At 40.6% G+C, this 15,468-nt stretch overlaps 1 long non-coding RNA gene across 5 annotated transcripts; it reads left to right on the top strand.

Moving 5' to 3' along the window:
- The first annotated feature begins 8,970 nt into the window (after positions 1-8,970).
- LOC125546330 (uncharacterized) lies at positions 8,971-15,070 on the top strand. 5 transcript variants are annotated; one of them, XR_007300602.2, is made up of 5 exons: positions 8,971-9,335; positions 9,433-9,514; positions 9,729-9,828; positions 10,477-10,551; positions 13,449-15,070. It is a non-coding gene; the product is annotated as an uncharacterized LOC125546330 (long non-coding RNA). The 5 variants fall into 5 exon arrangements; XR_007300603.2 differs by having other exon boundaries at positions 8,972-9,335; positions 13,481-15,070; XR_015599207.1 differs by lacking the exon at positions 9,729-9,828 and having other exon boundaries at positions 8,973-9,335; positions 13,481-14,640; positions 14,772-15,013.
- Positions 15,071-15,468: the final 398 nt, after the last annotated feature.

Consider the following 15,468-nt stretch of genomic DNA (forward strand, 5'->3'; position numbering starts at 1 on the left):
GGGTTATGTGGAGAATACAAAAAAAAGGAGAAAGTCTCACATCAACGAGGCTAATCAATGGGCTATGGAGATGCCCATCGATTGATCTTAATGCAAGGAGTAGGGATTGCCATGCAACGGATGCATTAGAGCTATAAATGTATGAAATCTCAACAAAAGAAACTAGTGGGTGTGCATCCAACTTGCTTGCTCACGAAGACCTAGGGAACTTGAGGAAGCCCATTGTTGGAATATACAAGCCAAGTTCTATAATGACAAATTCCCACTAGTATATGAAAGTGATAACATGAGAGACTCTCTACTATGAAGATCGTGCTACTTTGAAGCACAAGTGTGGTAAAAGGATAGTAACATTGTCCCTTCTCTCTTTTTCTCTCATTTTTTGGGCCTTTTCTTTTTTTTATGGCCTTTTTTTGGGCCTTCTCCTTTTTTATGGCCTTTCTCTTTTTTATTTATTCCTCACTTGGGACAATGCTCTAATAATGATTATCATCACACTTCTATTTATTTACAACTCAATGATTACAACTCGATACTAGAACAAAGATGACTCTATATGAATGCCTCCAGCGGTGTACCAGGATATGCAATGAATCAAGAGTGACATGTATGAAAGAATTATGAACGGTGGCTTTGACACAAATACTATGTCAACTACATGATCATGCTAAGCAATATGACAATGATGAATGTGTCATGATGAACGGAATGATGGAAAGTTGCATGGCAGTATATCTCGGAATGGCTATGGAAATGCCATAATAGGTAGGTATGGTGGCTGTTTTGAGGAAGATATAAGGAGGTTTATGTGTGAAAGAACGTATCATATCACGGGTTTTGGATGCACCGGCGAAGTTTGCGCCAACTCTCAATGTGAGAAAGGGCAATGCACGGTACCGAAGAGGCTAGCAAGGATGGAAGGGTGAGAGTGCGTATAATCCATGGACTCAACATTAGTCATAAAGAACTCACATACTTATTGCAAAAATCTACAAGTCATCAAAAACCTCGTCACTACGCACATGCTCCTAGGGGGATAGATTGGTAGGAAAAGACCATCGCTCGTCCCCGACCGCCACTCATAAGGAAGACAATCAAATAACACCTCATGTTTCAAATTTGTTGCATAACGTTTACCATACGTGCATGCTACGGGACTTGCATACTTCAACACAAGTATTTCTCAATTTCACAACTACTCAACTAGCATGACTTTGATATTATTACCTCCATATCTCAAAACAATCATCAAGCATCAAACTTATCTTAGTATTCAACACACTCATAAGAAAGTTTTATTATTAATCTTGCATACCAAGCATATTAGGATTTTAAGAAAATTACCATGCTATTAATACTCTCAAAATAATCTAAGTGAAGCATGAGAGATCAATAGTTTCTATAAAACAAATCCACCACCGTGCTCTAAAAGATATAAGTGAAGCACTAGAGCAAAACTATAAATCTCAAAAGATACAAGTGAAGCACATAGAGTATTCTATCAAATTCCAAATCATGTATGGCTCTCTCAAAAGGTGTGCACATCAAGGATGATTGTGGTAGACTAACAAGCAAAGACTCAAATCATAAAAGACGCTCCAAGCAAAACACATATCATGTGGTGAATAAAAATATAGCTCCAAGTAAAGTTACCGATAGAAGTAGACGAAAGAGGGGATGCCTTCCGGGGCATCCCCAAGCTTTGGCTTTTAGGTGTCCTTAGATTATCTTGGGGGTGCCATGGGCATCCCCAAGCTTAGGCTCTTGCCACTCCTTGTTCCATAATCCATCAAATCTTTACCCAAAACTTGAAAACTTCACAACACAAAACTTAAAGTAGAAAATCTCGTGAGCTCCGTTAGCGAAAGAAAATAAAAGACCACTTCAAGGTACTGTAATGACCTCATTATTTATTTATATTGGTGTTAAACCTACTTTATTCCAACTTCTCTATGGTTTATAAACTATTTTACTAGCCATAGATTCATCAAAATAAGCAAACAACACACGAAAAACAGAATCTGTCAAAAACAGAACAGTCTGTAGTAATCTGTAGCTAGCGCAAGATCTGGAACCCCAAAAATTCTAAAATACATTGCTGGACGTGAGGAACTTATCTATTAATCATACGCAAAAAGAATTAACTAAATAGCACTTTCCAAATAAAAATGACAGCAGTTCTCGTGAGCGCTAAAGTTTCTGTTTTTTACAGCAAGTTCAACAAGACTTTCCCCAAGTCTTCCCAACGGTTCTACTTGGAACAAACACTAATTAAACACAAAAAACACAACCAAAACAGAGGCTAAATAAATTATTTATTACTAAACAGAAGCAAAAAGCAAGGAATAAAAATAAAATTGGGTTGCCTCCCAACAAGCGCTATCGTTTAACGCCCCTAGCTAGGCATAACAAGCAAGAATAGATCTAGGTATTGCCATCTTTGGTAGGTAATCCATAAGTGGCTCTCATGATAGATTCATATGGTAATTTTATTTTCTTTCTAGGAAAGTGTTCCATGCCCTTTTTTAATGGAAATTGAAATCTAATATTCCCTTCCTTCATATCAATAATTGCACCAACCGTTCTAAGGAAAGGTCTACCGAGAATAATAGGGCAAGAAGCATTGCAATCTATATCAAGAACGATAAAATATACGAGCACATAATTCCTATTTGCAACAATAAGAACATCATTAATTCTTCCCATAGGTTTCTTAATAGTGGAATCCGCAAGATGCAAGTTTAGAGAGCAATCATCAAAATCACGGAAATCTAGCAAATCACACAAAGTTTTGAGAATAGTAGAGACACTAGCACCCAAATCACACAAAGCATAAAACTCATAACCTTTAATTTTAATTTTAATAGTAGGTTCCCACTCATCATAAAGTTTTCTAGGGATAGAAACTTTCAACTCAAGTTTTTCTTCATAAGTTTGCATCAAGGCATCAACGATATGTTCGGTAAAGGCTTTATTTTGACTATAAGCATGAGGAGAATTTAGCATGGATTTCAACAAGGAAATACAATCAATTAAAGAGCAATTTTCATAATTAAATTCCTTGAAATCCAATATAGTGGGTTTAGCAACATCTAGAGTTTTATTTCTTTCAATCCCACTTTTATCAATTTCATCATCAAGATCTAAATACTCTGAATTTTTAGAACGCCTTCTAGGTAAAGGTGGATCATATTCAGTTTCATCAAGATTTATATTGCAAAACAAAGATTTAATAGGAGACACATCATTAACTTTTAGATCTTCATCTTGATTTTCATAGGAATTGGAAGAACACGCTTTAATAAAGGCATCTTTCATAGCACGCGTCCTAGCGGTTCTTTCCTTGCACTCATCAATGGAAATTCTCATGGCTTTGAGAGACTCATTGATATCATGCTTAGGAGGAATAGATCTAAGCTTTAAAGAATCAACCCCAAGAGAAATTCTATCAACGTTCCTAGCCAAATCATCAATTTAAGCAATTTCTCTTCAAGCAAAGTATTAAAATTCTTTTGTGAATTCATAAACTCTTTAACACTACTCTCAAATTCAGAGGGCATCTTATTAAAATTTCCATAAGAGTTGTTGTAGGAATTTCCATAATCATTAGAAGGATTACTAGGATAAGGCCTAGGATTAAAATTCCCTCTATACGCGTTGTTACCAAAATTATTCCTACCAACAAAATTCACATCCATAGATTCATTATTATTCTCAATCAAAGTAGACAAAGGCATATCATTAGGATCAGAAGAAACACTCTTAGTAGCAAATAATTCATAAGTTCGTCCATCTTTCCACTCAAAACATTAATTTCTTCTATCGCATGCACTTTTTTAGTGGATCTTTCAGTGTGCCACTGAGAATAATTAACCATAATATTATCTAGGAGTTTAGTAGCATCTCCTAAAGTGATCTCCTAAAGTGTGGATGATTATACAATAATTAACCATAATATTATCTAGGAGTTTAGTAGCATCTCCTAAAGGTATCAATCCAGTAGGAGGCTACGCGTGAGTCCCTTGTACCTACACAAAAACAATAGCTCAACGCAACCAACACGCTTAGGGGTTGTCAATCCCTTCACGGTCACTTACGAAAGTGAGATCTGATAGAGATGATAGATAATATTTTTGGTATTTTTGGTATAGAGATATAAAGTGAAAAGTAAAAGGCAAAGTAAAAGCAAAGCAATAAAAAAGTGATGGAGATTGATATGATGAGAAAGAGACCCGAGGGCCATAGGTTTCACTAGTGGCTTCTCTCAAGAGCATAAGTATTCTACGGTGGGTGAACAAATTACTATTGAGCAATTGACAGAATTGAGCATAGTTATGAGAATATCTAGGTATGATCATGTATATAGGCATCACGTCCGAGACAAGTAGACCGACTCCTGCCAGCATCTACTACTATTACTCCACTCATCGACCGCTATCTAGCATGCATCTAGAGTATTAAGTTAAAAACAGAGTAATGCCTTAAGCAAGATGACATGATGTAGAGGGATAGTTTCATGCAATATGATAAAAACCCCATCTTGTTATCCTCGATGGCAACAATACAATACGTGCCTTGCTGCCCCTTCTGTCACTGGGAAAGGACACCGCAAGATTGAACCCAAAGCTAAGCACTTATCCCATGGCAAGAACAACCAATCTAGTAGGCCAAACCAAACTGATAATTCGAAGAGACTTGCAAAGATAACCAATCATACATAAAAGAATTCAGAGATGATTCAAATATTATTCATAGATAAACTGGATCATAAACCCACAATTCATCGGTCTCAACAAACACACCGCAAAAAGAAAATTACATCGAATATATCTCCACAAGAGAGGGGGAGAACATTGTATTGAGATCCAAAAAGAGAGAAGAAGCCATCTAGCTACTAACTATGGACCCGTAGGTTTCATTCCGTTTGGACTCCGTTTGATAGTCTGTTTCTCCGAAACACTGAAATAGGCAAAAAACAGCAATTCTGGGCTAGGCCTCCAGTTAATAGGTTAGTCCCAAAAATAATATAAAAGTGGAAAATAAAGCCCAATATAGTCCAAAACAGTAGATAATATATCATGGAGCAATCAAAAATTATAGATACGTTGGAGACGTATGACAGCCTGGTCTAGATGTTTTTTCAATTCATCCCCTCTATACCCAGCTGACTGGAAGTTGGCATATATGTGTCTTAAACAAAACCTTTGAGGGGAATCAGGAAATACATCCTCTATTGCATTCAGCAGACCCTGTTCATTGATTTTGTATTGAGAACTAGTGCAAGGAAAATCATTACATGGTGCAAGGAAAGGCAGTTAAATCATGAAGGCAATGAAGTACCTTTTGCCTGTCTGACATAATTGTGTAGGGCCCAAACTTGTTGTCACTACCAATTACTGCCCTTAACTGTGTAAGAAACCAAGTCCAACTATCTGGCTCCTCCTTGTCAACAACACCAAATGCAATAGGGAAGATGTTGTTGTTGCCATCCCTCCCTGTTGCTGCCAGGATTTGCTGCCCAGTGCTTAGTTTGATGAAGCATCCATCAAGACCTGCATTTTAAGCCATTAGTAAGCAGCAACTGTTATGCAATCCCTATTTAAGCACTATACAAACTAGATTTACCTATGAAAGGCCTGCAACCATTTAGGAACCCCTCCTTACAAGCAAACAGACAGTAAAACATGTAATGAAACCTTGGGGTAGGTGCTGGGTGGAGTTCAAATTCCTTTGTTGTCACAACACACCTACTACCAGGGTTTGTGTCCAAAACACACTACAGATAGTCTCTTAACCTGTAGTATTGTGTCTTGTGATCCCCTTGCACAACATCAACTGCCATCCTCCTTGCCCTATAGGCCAAACTTTTTGGAACATGTACTCCAAATTTCTTTTTTGTATAACTCAGTATAGTCTCAACACCTGCACCATGATTGGATCTAACAGTATCCTCAACAGCCTTTGCAACCCATTTCATGGTAACCTTTGTGTTCTCTCCACTTGCTCCACATGTGTGATCAAGATTCATCTTCTTGATGCTATAGGTTGACTCATGGGCAATCTTAGAAGCAGTAATATAAAACTCACAACCATGCTTTCTATCTAAGAACCAGGCTATGATCCTACTTGGATCATTCCTATGGTACTCAAAGTTCCTCAGTGTCCTAACATGGTAGTTTCTCAATGCTTCTCTGAACTCTACCACATTCAGAAAGCACAAATGAATCCTAAACTGTTCATGTGCATCAGGCCTAGAGGGATCATACCATATTCTCTCCTTCTTCTTCTTCTTCTTCTTCTTCAATTTTCTCTTCCTACCACAAGGCAACCTAGGTGCATCATCTTCTTCATCAGAAATGCCTTCATCACCTGGAAAGCAGTACTCATCAGCTTCTGGCACAAAATCTTCAAACTTTATGTGATCTGGCTCACTGTGTGATCTGCTTGTTGGGCCTTGTTTCCTCATAGGTATCAATTTCCATGCCACACCTTCCACATGATCTGAAGCTTCTTCTTCATCATCTTCTTCAGAACCAATTTGCTCCTGCCAAAACTCTGATGGTTCAGAAGCAGCCCAAAATAATGCTCAACCATCTCTTCCTCTTCCCTGTAGTGCTGACTGGAACCTTCACCACCTTCATCTTCTCCCCTAGCCTAAGACTTGTATGAAATAGTCTTCCCTCTGTAATCACCCCTGAAAAACTCAAAATCTGAAGAGGATTTATCCAACTCATTTGCAGCTTCATCTTCTGCTTCAATATTTTCAATTTCCACTGCCTCTTTTCCCTTGTTGAAATTACAGCTCTGTTGTGTGTTAAGATATGCTTGAACAGGCACAACTGGAGGCTGTGAAGAATTTGAGACAGGAAAAAGGACACCTTCTTGGGAAACACTACAAACAATGGGATCACCAACTTGACTCATTGGAATCTGCTCTTCAAGCAAGGTGTGGTCCATGTTTGCATCTGCTGTATTTGGGTCACTAGCCTCTCTCACTATTATGTTCAATACTTTCTTCTCAGCAAACAAATCAAGCATCTCCTCCACCTTCTCATCACTGTTCAAAACCTCAATCCCCTCCAGCCCCTTACCCTCATCCTTAACATATGACAGATAGGCATCCAACCCATAGCCCTCAAGTTCAATCAGTGCTAACAATAACAGGTAATTCATTTCTGATGAGGAAAACTTTCTTTCCATGTTATCTCTACCCTGAAAATGCAGCCTCAATTCCCATATTTCATCATCCAAACTATGCAAAAAAAAGAAAGAACACATTCAGATTTCTTCAGATTTTGAAGTTAAAAAGTATGCAGCAGTTTCACTTGCACAACATATCATCCAAACCTAAACCCTAATTCATATATTGCTTACAATGTATACATAATAATATACCAAATAAACTAATTCATTAACAATCTAAGAAACAAATCCTAACCCTAGTTCATAAATATACTAAGAAAAATAATTAATACAATTCATAACTTACTCCACGCCACCAAGTGAGGAGGCCCACTGGTGCCCGCCTTCTGGATCCGTGTGGATGCATTTGGCCACTGCCCTGGCCGTGCGGAACACCGGTGAGATCTGGACCTCCTGCGTCGGTGGCCCAGGCGAGCGCTGGGTCGGGAAACTTGCGCTGCCTAGCCACTTGTTGACATCGGAGTGAGCACTGCCCTCGCCGCCGGCTGTCGCCCTAGGCTCTCCATCGTCCTTCTTCTTCGCCTCCGCCATCGTCGAGAGAGAGAGTGTCGGGGATATACCCCGCGGTGTAAACCAGCCGGAAGTTAACCCGGCCGGACTTGGCGGTTTATCTGAAGACCCCGCTGACACTTGGCGAGTTACTGGCAACCCGCCCTGACCTGGCGGTTTACAAGCAACCCACCTGGTCATTATGACTCAATGGTGATCCGGCGTGCGGGACAGACGGATGACAAGGCCCAAGGCCCATAAGGCCGGTTCACGTTTAACGGTGGGCCGGTTTAAGAGGAAAGGCAGGAGGAATATTATCTTACAAGGAGTTAAGACCTAGACTTGTATCCGGTTTGTATTAGAGATAGACTAGTCCTAATCCTAATAGGACTCTACATGTAACCCGCCCCTCCAACATATATAAGGAGGGGCAGGGCTCCTCAAAAGGGGACAAGTTCCACAAGTTGGACAAGTTAGGTTTAGACAATAGCTCTCAGTTGGTAGAGCACTCTTGTAACCGTGATCATCATCATCAATATCAATGAAGCAGGATGTAGGCTTTTACCTCCACCGTGAGGGGCCGAACCTGGGTAAAACATCGCGTCTCTCGTCCCGCTCAACCCCTCTCAAGCTATCACATAGATGCGTTGGCCTCGCGACTAAGTCCTGACACTAAAGACATCTGCCGTGACAATTCCACGACAGTTGGCGCCCACCGTGGGGCTAGCGCACGGTAGTGATGAGTTCTTGAAGGGATTTCTTCCAGGGATTGAGAAGCTTGCAATTTTTATGATGAGCCAGTTTGAAGGGATTTACATCAACTACAAAGATCACTAGCCCCGATTCAAGATCTATGAGATTTAGGGTTCAACAAGAAATTAGGGTTGCTGTATGCGCCGCCGCATCGTGCGCTCCGCCGGGTCCAAGACAAAGATTGCAGCACGGGTGATGTACCCACGGCGTTGCATGTAATCAAGACAGACAGAAATTTGGAGCCAATCGATCGGCTGGCTGCTGCCTCCGCGTCCTTTATGCAGCACTGGAGTTGAATCTTGTCCGACACGCGTGCAAGTCATCCGAGGCTACAGCCTAAACCGCCGAGTTCCGCTACTGCTCCACGCCACGAGTCAACCGCATGTTGCTGCCTTTTTTCCTTTTTTGCACGCCACGAGTCAGCTACGCATCAAGCGCGACCACTGGCGATAGCCACGTCGATTTTACTGTGCCGAGAGAAAAGAAAGGAAGAAAGGGATCGAGGTTTGTGCCGCTGAGTTAACACCTCCCCAGGGCGATTGGGGTCTGCCCCTTTCTTCCCCACGCACGCGACCTGCTCTCTCTATGGTTCCCTCTCCCACACGCCTCCTCAAGCGACCCCACCTCACGCTCCCGATGCTGCGCCGACACCTCCTCCCCTTCTCTCACGGCCTCTACGAGCATCCGCAAATCCTCCCTCTTCCCTAATCTCCTTCCTTTTGCCTCTCAATCACGAATCAGGATCCATGGAGGTGTCCGACAAGTGCTACTCGATCTGCTATAAGGCAGCGGCGGGGAACACCGGCCGTTGGTCTGCCTCTCGATGCTCATCCTCCGGGAGGCTGCGCGCGGAGCCTGCCGCTGAACTTCGCCTCCACATCGCCATGAAGGTGGGCTGTTCTCCCTTGGATGAGTTCTCTTGATGTTCTTCTCTTCTCTTACCTATTACTGATGCGCTTAGCGGTCGTCGATGTTGTGTGTTCATAGGTGGTTCTTCTTCTTCGCTGACCTGTTCATCCATCGCTCGTCTTGTTCGTCTCTCTGTTCTCCGGTCCTCGTCGTCGTCAAGGTACCGTTTCTGGTCTGCTTATGAGTGCTCATGGATGTGTGTGTGTGTGTGTGTGTGTTGATTTTTAATTTGTGCGTCTGTCAGTTCGTTCACGCTCGTGAGGTGTTTGTTCTTATGTCTCTTCGATTTTCCTTTCTTTCTTCTCTTGTATGAGATTTCAGAATCCCAGAACCCACATACATCAGCTGAAGTAAGATCTTAACATTTTTGACAGTGTTGACGCCCAGGATAATCGAGCATCTGACTTGACTTGTTGGTCAGTGACAGGGTTTGGTGACCATGCACTGAGATTCTCAACCACATTGCTAAGTTTGGTCGGCTCTTGTTTTGCTTCTTTGAGCTTTTAATTTGTGCCTCTGTCAGTTCGTTCAGGCTCATTAGGTGTTTGTTCCTGCTTCAATTTTCTTTTCTTTTTCCTCTTGTATGATTTTTGGAGCAAGGTTGGTCGGTCGGTTTTTCTTTTGCTTCTTTCAGATCTTGTAGAAATAATGATGCCAGTTTTACATGTGCTGCAACAGATAATGAGGTAGATAGATGACATGGCTGAAGCCAAAGTTCTGTGTGGGTATGACATAACAGAAAATGATAGAAGTCATTATAGGTATAACAGGGCACTTTTTTTAAAACTATAACTGAATGAACAGATCGACCAAACAATTAGGAACTGGATTCACACAGTAGAAGGAAGTAAACAGAAGGTACAGTTAAACTAAAAATAAAGGATTTCTACCAAAATTATGAGCAGCACTAACAATACTATGAACTGAATCAAAAGAGGAGAAGCAAATGTTCAGAAAATTCAGACAGAGCAGCAGAGGTTACAGGAATTCAGTTTTGAGTAATCAGAGTAGCATAGAAGAGTAAAAACTCATTGTTGCTGAATATAGAGTGTGCTTATCATGATTTACTTCCTCACAGAACTAAGCAGTGTGGTTGACTTACATTATGGTATGCTTCCTCAGGGATTGGCATCATCGGTTCATAATCAAGTTTGACTCGTTATCTAATCTGCTGGGCATATCGACTCTGCGGCTAAGGTGCGCTTCCCACTCTTTTTAACTTGTTTCGGTTGCTTGTGCTTGGATTGCGTCTGCTTATTCGCAGTTATTTTCGTTGTGCTATTTGTGATATTTGTGAGATGCCACATCTTTGATATGATCTCTTATAGCTAAGAAAAGGTAAAAAAACATCCTTTTGTCTTCCAACTCAACAATTATTTGACATTGCTAAAATAGAACCATTTTATTTTCCCTAACTATATCTTGACTATATAGGTCAAGACTGACTTGTTTTCGGCACACATGGTTCCCATTGCCTTATTATGAAACAAGGCATAAGCAGATACCAAAATTTAGGGTCGATCGATGGGTATGAAACACATATGTCAGTGAAGTAACTTTGGGAAAGCATGAACTCAAAAATTTAGGAGCACTTGACAGCGAGACGGAGTTAACTGAAAGTAATCTACAAACTTTGAGATTTCGATTTCTGCCTCTGTTACTTTGTTGATGCTCATGAAGCGTTTCTTGTTATGTCTGCTTCAATTTTCTTTTCTTTTTTCTGTTGTGTGATTTTCCAAGCAAGGTTGTTTGGTCGATTCTTGTTTTGCTTCTTTGAGCTTTTGGTTTCTGCCTCTGTGAATACGCTCATCAGGTGTTTCTTCTTATGTGTGCCAAGTCTGCTGTGCTAGATAGATGACATGCCTGCAGCACAAGTTATGTTGAAACCAAGTCTGCTGTGAATGATAAGCAAGGTTGTTTGGTCGGTTCTTGTTTTGCTTCTTTCAGATTTCGATTTGTGCCTCATGCTATCATTATCCCATCAGAGTAGGTACAAATCAGAGGAGGTTCAATCATGTTATCATTATGGTTTCTACTCCCTCCGTTCGGAATTACTTGTCGCAGAAATGGATGTATCTAGACGTATTTTAGTTCTAGATACATCCATTTTCGAGACAACTAATTCCGAACGGAGGGAGTATAATTTTATTATAGACGGATGCTTCTTTTCCCTTGTTTGTTCTATACAACAAAGTGCACTTCTGATTGATATTATTACATGTTATTAAAAGTGCAGATTGTAGTTTTGGTCACTCAAGTAAAATTGAGGGAGTCATTAACAGTAGGTGCTAATTGAGGTTGTACAAGGATATCTTCAGTTCTTGATAAAGCATAGTGCCATCTGTCTTCCCCCCCTTTTGTTCTGCCAGATCTGGTTCTTTTTAGTTTCTGTACTTGTTCTTGCTGTGGGGTTCTTGATGAGTCTCATACAGATTGATATGGTGTACATTTTTGCAAGTGTGTGTACAGTCTGAACAAGTGATTAGTATATGGCTGAGGCTGTAAATTCTCTTGGTTTTTACTTCTGGAGTTCAGCTAGATTCAGTTTTGCGGCGTTTAGTACACTGCTATTTGAGCAGGCCAGCAAAGAATTGCTTTACTGATTGTTGAGCTGTGCTGCACTTTTTCTTCACACGAAATGACCTCTTTGTTGATCCTTTTTCCCTGTTTTCTTGGAGAGTGCTGCCTTTGCAATGGTTTGACCATAAATTTGTTGTCTTGCGATAGCCAAATACTGAACTTCAGAGGGAGACATTCGCTGTTTTTCAGAATTTATGGAACTACAAAAAATAACTGGCTCAGCTTAATAATTCTGCTTACACCCCTGTTTGTAAAGACTTCTGTTTAGTACACGCTTGATACCTAGCAGTAGTACCCCTGTTTTGTTATTACTACCCCCGTTCCTAAATATAAGATGTTTTAGTAGTTCAGTTTTAACTGCCAAAACATCTTGTTTCTAGAAACAGAGGGTGTATTTGACTGCAAGATTTGATAGCAAAGCATAGCAGTAAGTGGTCCAAAGAAAGGACACCGCTTCTCTCAAACGATTTAAATGTCTACCTAACTTGCTTCTATGAATTTCCTGCTCTATTCTTGATATGTCTGATGGTTATATTAGCCCTGTAATCTACCGACGCATCGAAAATAATAGTTACTACAAGATCTTATCCCTGCTTACACATTTCTCAAAGAGATGATATAGGTGACACGATTATCTTGACAACATAGAGCATGTATGTTTGTTGTCGTTGTGCTTCTGTTCTGTCAACTGAGCGTGATAAATTCTCTCTGTTTGCAGCTTTCTCTCTTTTTTTCAATCTTTGCTCATATGGACACATCCTCTGCTAGCTCTTTAATTCCATTTAACTTAGAGCCTGTTCGGCAACACTCCACTCCTCTAATTTCTCAACTCCACTCCTTACTTCTCAACTCCCAACTCTACTTGCATATTTTAGAATTTTGCAAAACGTTCGGCACCCAACTCCAGCTCTTCTACGTGTGCGCATGGAGAAAAGGAATCGGGGCAAGCGGGGAGTACGAGAGATTTGTGGGTTTCTGTTTCCTATTTTTTCTCTCGAACCTGTAAGTGGCGTGTAAAAATTTGTACGAGCCATCGAGACGGAGCGCGCGGAGCGTCACTTTCTCGACTCCAGCGATTTGTACTACGGGCCGCTCCGCTCCGGATTATGAAATCTACGGAGTTGACTCGTTCGGTGCGGCTCAGCCGGCTCCCGTAGCGGAGTTGAGGAGCGGAGGGCTCCCGAACACCCCCTTAATCTCTATCTCCATTTAACTTGTTGATATAGTACCACCTCCATTACAAACCGTTCTTTTGATCTGCTGCTCTCCTTTATTTCTTTCCATTTTATCTTACTTCCAATAATTAATTTGAGGTTAAAATCCTGAAAGTTAGTGATGTAATGCACCAAAATTGGGGTAGTTTTTTTATTTATCACAAGAAATGAGTGCTACTATTATGCGTTTATTCTTGTTTTGTCATTATTCTACAATGATCAACCATGACTGTTCTTTCAAAGTGAGCTTCATTTCTCTATAGTCAACTCTTTAAATGGTATTCTTTTGAATATTTTCAGTGCCATGTTTACTTATTTTATACACTATACAGTGATGGTGAAAGACTTGAAGTAGATCATGCTAGCATTTTCCCAATGTGATGACTATGACCAATAGTTAGCCTGCACATCTTACTTTCAATGCCTTCGATCACACCGTCGCCACCTAAAAGGTATGCGCCCTCGCCCCCTTTTATTCTCTTGCCCTTTCCGCCTTGCTGGGAGAAGATGTATGTGTGTTCTGTTTTAGACAATGGTGTTCATGTAAGCGCGTTCACGCCATGTTCCCAAGTACTATGTTCTCTTTTATTTCTGGAATCGTGTCTATTCGCACAAGTACTATGCACACAGCAACACATGGTCTATACTGCTGCAAATTGTTCTACGTTAGCTTTGAATCTGTTAGTGAAGTTGTTATTGTATGGTAACGGTGTACTTTTATGGGCTGATTAATAGAATGGATCTGTATGTGCTATAGATAGCTAATCCTTTGCAACAATTTAATAAGATGCTGAAATCAAAGGCGTGGCCTCTATTTGATCAGCACGGTATGCTATAAAACCGAGAAGAAGAGAAGGAGGAGTATGGGTGTGATTTGCTTCTGTTTTCGTTATATAATTGTAGGCTCTGTTGGTACCAATTTTTTTTTCTGGTGTAAATTTTTGCTCTTGCGATTTGTCTCTTGTAATTATCTTGAATCCTACAGTCAGTTGCATTTTTGGTTCCTACAGTCAGTTGCATTTTTGGTACCAGGTGAGAGTTTGGTCCTGCAATTCGGTTCCTACAGTCAGTTGCATTTTTCTTGTATGAAATTAAAGTGTCGTAGTTTATCAATATCACCCGAATTGGACCATCTGACATTTCATAAGCTTTATCAGTACTATGTTCTCCTTAGCTGTACTGCTGCTCCAACTGAAGGTTTGCTCTCAGTTTCAGATCTTCCTGAGTTATTCCAGAATCTATTATGCTCTTTTACATTGAATTCCTTGGGTTGAAACTGTGAGTTGTGCCTATTTTTAATTCTAAAATATATCTGCTCTGTCTAGAGAAGGTAGAACGACAAGGTTATTCAGATGTTTTACAGTATCTGATATGCCCCTTAATTAGTAAGGTTGGCTCACAAGCTTGGGTCCTGAGCCACAAGAACTCGAGAAAGGCATCATACATTCCTTTTTTTGCAAGGCACTGACAACTTCAGATACGATTGCCCATGGTGGGTTCTCCATTCGTAGGAGACATGCTGAAAAGTGTCTTCCTCTGCCAACTAGCATTGAGAACATGTTTTTTACTCCAGTTGATGTCTGCACAATTTCTGGCTTATTGAATTGTATGGTTGCTTTGCAGGACATGTCTCAGAACCCCCCATGTCAACAACTGGTAGCCAAAGATCTTCATGGAAATGAGTGGCATTTTCGTCACATTTTTTGTGGTGATTTTAGAATTTGAGTATTCAGCTTGAATACCCTTTGAACTTTCTGTCGTTCTGTTCTTATTGTTTTCGTATAGCGGTAGATGTCACAATTGAATGTTGAATTCTTATCACTGCAGAAAATTGCAGCATATAGTGATTCATTACTTCTTGAGTATGTTGAACTGTATCCCTGTCTTGTTCTATCTCATGCCTTCCGGTGTTTTGTGTTTCAGATGCTATCTTTGTATTTAAGTGTCATTTATTTAGTTCTTTCAAAATTTGTTGTCGCAACTTCTTACATCCAATGTCCATGTGTTATAAGATAGCAACAAAGCAAATGGAATGGGCGCTTGCCAACTTGGCGCCGCCTAACTTCCTCTCAAGAGGCGCCACCATTTAAGTACTTCTACATCTACAGCCGTGAAGGCACTGATCAGATCACGGATGAAAGCAATCCATTATATTAAATCAATATGGGTGTTTTGTATTTTCTCCGCGGTGTCTGGAGCCATCAGCAATCCGCTAGCCGTGTTCATCGAATCCTGGTCCTAGAAGGAAAGGAGGAGCACGACCCGGAGGAAATCACGGAGGTAGATTGGCCAGAACGACCACAACCCGGAAGGAGACACG

Source organism: Triticum urartu, chromosome 3A (genome assembly GCF_056163025.1).
Source record: "Triticum urartu cultivar PI428250 chromosome 3A, HENAU_Tu73, whole genome shotgun sequence".
NCBI lineage: Eukaryota > Viridiplantae > Streptophyta > Magnoliopsida > Poales > Poaceae > Triticum > Triticum urartu.